Here is a 3596-nt window from a genome sequence, read left to right on the forward strand (position 1 = left end):
TAGTTCCTTACCACACCATAAATAATTGGGATAAACTCACCTTAGAAACCTGTATGTATAAGATATAGGAATTTACTTCCAGATAAAAATGTGTTAATTTCAAAATATTAGTGCATTACCTCCTCTGGGAAAAGCTACAGTTGTAGTCCCTGTAGTCGGTGTATGTTGTGTCTTTCAATGCTTTGTAATAGTCTGTGTAGTTACCTCCCTAACTGCAGTGTGAGACCCTGGCATGCAGGGCTCTATCTTAGTCAGGATCCCCAAGACTAGAACAATGACTGGCACATAACTGGTGCTGGTAATTAGGTTTTAGATGAATAAAAGCATAAGTAAGTGACAAACAAAACTAGCCAGTGTTGGAAAAATGAAATGAGCTTGTAAGCACTAGAGATATTTAAGTATCTTAATGGATAGTAGATATTACATTATATTAATAAATCATTGAAAATTATATTAAATGTCTTTTTATTGATTAGAGAGAGAGAAAGGGAGAGAGGAAAAAAATTGATGTGAGAAAGAAACATGGATCAGTTGCACTGGGGATCAAACCTGCAATGTGCCTTGATTGAGAATTGAACCCCCAACATTTTGGTGTGTGGGACAACACTCCAACAAACTGAGCCACCGGGCCTGGGCTTTATTGACAGTTTTAATGAGTGAGCTATGACATGGGGGTAGCCTAGAGAAAGAGAAGGAAAGTTCGTGGAGATTTGCTTAAGGAAAATCACATCCTTTGCAAACTGGTCGATGCTCTTTATTCATGAAAGAACTGTGCTGGTTTCTTCCAGAGTACACCAGGAGTCACATTTGTTGCTCATTAAAACTTTAGAACAGGAGAGTTTATGAGAATACATAATTGTATCAGTCTATAATTGAGGGATTTATTTAGGTCCTTTTACCCAAAACTTAAATGACAAGGAACATTACATCTACATATCAGGCTTTGAATGGACATTTGTTTGTGGCTCAATAATGTTTTGTTAAGGTGACTTCCTTTCAAGTAAGCATGTTTTCTTCTGTCATGTAAGACGACATCTCTTTTTCTGACTTATTGAAAAAAAATTTTTTCCCATAATTGGCTAGTTACCTGGCTATCAGTCATGAGTTCCTGATTCCACTTCACATGCTTTTCATCGTGCTGTGCTAACACATCAAGTCAGCTTATCATAAAACACTGACCTGAGGAACACGAAGAAAGCCAATAATTATTGATCTTTCAGGACGAGTAATTTGTATTAATCCTGGGAAGATCAAAAGGATGTGTTCAACTAAAACTTACTTAAACTCCAAAGAGCCGCCAACATTTCTTTGAGGTTTGGAAGATGAAAGAATATTATTTCCAGTAGATATGAGAAAACCGAAAACAAACAAAAATTCCCATTGTCTTTTGAATTTCTAAAGAAAGATTATTTTGTGTTAAGTTTACTTTGGACTTCACGTGTGTTTTATGACCTATAAAGGGCAAGCAAACAATGGCTCATTGGCCAAATGCTGCCTGCCATCTGTTTTTGTAAATAATGTTTGATTGAAGCAGCCATTCATTTGTGCATTATCTATGGCTGCTTTTGCACTAAAATGGTGTAGTTAAGTGGTGACAGAGACCAAGTGCAATGCAAAGCCCAAAATATTCCATATCTGGACCTTTTTCTGAAAAGCTTAGCCTGTCATTGCTCTATATTAGCATTCTTGGCATGACTTGTGTAATAAGCAATGGTGCACCAAAGCCTTCTCAGCTCATGAGAGCTGATTGTGCATATCTTTTCTCACCTATATATTCAGTGATGTCAGGTTAGCAACTGGAAATTAGCCATGGCTGGAGTATTTATACCATTGAAAACATTAAGCATGACAAATCAGATTTTTTTCCAGCAAAAGCTGATTGTCCACAGCTCAAAAAGGATTGAGAAGCCAATATCAATAATCCCACTTTTTGTCCACTCCTGGTTAGCATACCCAAATTTAATCCCACTTTAGAAAATAATTCAAATTTTTAGTTCATTTTACGCTTCAAAATACATTCTGAGTGTTGTAGGCCAATTATCTCAATAAAAACACATACAAATATCACAAGCCTAGAATTTATCAGAGAGTAATTGTGTTCTAAATTCTCACCATTCATATTAAGAATGTCTATAATTTATAAATCAAGAAATAGAAACTTGCCCTAGCTGGTTTATCTCAGAGCATTGGCTTGTGGACTGAAGGGTACCAGGTTTGATTCCGGTCAAGGGCACATGCCCAGGTTGTGGGCTCAATCCCCAGTAGGGAGTGTGCAGGAGACAGCCAATCTATGATTCTCCCTCAGCATTGATGTTTCTATTTCTCTCTCCCTCTCCCTTCCTCTTTGAAGTCAAATATATATATATATATATATATATATATATATATATATATATATATATATAGCCATCATGGAATTCACTTTAAATACATATGTATTTACAATTCTACATATTTCTTTAAGACAAATGCTAGAGCCTCATTTCATTAAAACCCAAGAGTTAAGGTTAAAAAAACAAGCAATTGATATTGCTGGAACCCATCTGATAGGAAAGTTTAATTTCAAAAACTCATATGTCATCCTCAGGGATATTCAATTTTCCAGGCTTTTTATTCAAACACTAAGGGCCCAGTGCATGAAATTCATGCACTGGGCGGGGGGGGGGGGCGAGGGGTTTGTCTCTCAGCCCAGCCTGCCCCCTCTCACATACTGGGAGCCCTCAGGGGATGTCCTAGTGATGGCTTAGGCCTGCTCCCTGCTCCCCTTGGGGATAAGGCCTAAGCCACAGTCTGGCCTCCCTTTATGGGAAGTGACCGGGCTGATCAGGGGAAGGCACCAGCCCCATCACCGCGCTGCTACAGCCATTGCCAGTCACCGCAGCCAGCAAGGTTTTTTCATCAACATGGACTCCAGTCCCATCACCATGAAAAAATGACAACTTTCTTTAGGCATTTTCAAGATGTGTCTTTCATATAATAATAATTTATTTATTATTTTTTTATCCTCACCTGAGGATATGTTTCCATTGATTTTTTTTTTTTTTTTTGCTCAGTCATCAGATGGAAAAGGGTTCAAGTGTACTTTCATCAAGGCAGTGATTGTTTCCATTGATTTTTAGAGAATGTGGAAGAGAAAGGGAAAGACAGAAAGAAACATCAAAGTGAGAGGAACACTTTGGTTGCCTCCTACATGAGCCCTGACCTGGGCCCTGGCCAGGGAGGAGCCTGCAACCTAAGTACATGCCCTTGGTCAGAATTGAACTCAGACCTTGCCATTGGCAGGCCAAGGCATTATCCACTGAGCCAAACCGGCTAGGGCAGGATATGACATTTCTTAGCCCTCTAGCAGCGGACCATCGTTTTTTTCACCAGGAGTGTGGTGAAATACCCTAGATCAGCTTTTTGGATTCTTATTACCCAAGTTACTAAGAATATTACCAGTGGCATACAGGGAGCTTAACCAATGAGTGGTCAGAAAAGGTGTTTCCTCTGTAGTTCACACCAATCATCAGCTTGTCCCCCCCCCGCCCCCCACTGCCCAAGGCCTGAAACCTCTGGCCCAGGCTTCAGGCCTGGGCAAGGAACCCCCATCTCCC

At 39.5% G+C, this 3596-nt stretch overlaps 1 non-coding gene across 1 annotated transcript; it reads right to left on the reverse strand.

Annotated features, from left to right (window-relative positions):
• Positions 1–3037: 3037 nt before the first annotated feature.
• LOC132232164 (small nucleolar RNA MBII-202) lies at positions 3038–3123 on the reverse strand. The gene has a single exon (XR_009452307.1). It is a non-coding gene; the product is annotated as a small nucleolar RNA MBII-202 (small nucleolar RNA).
• Positions 3124–3596: the final 473 nt, after the last annotated feature.

Source organism: Myotis daubentonii, chromosome 3, assembly GCF_963259705.1.
Source record: "Myotis daubentonii chromosome 3, mMyoDau2.1, whole genome shotgun sequence".
Classification (NCBI taxonomy): domain Eukaryota; kingdom Metazoa; phylum Chordata; class Mammalia; order Chiroptera; family Vespertilionidae; genus Myotis; species Myotis daubentonii.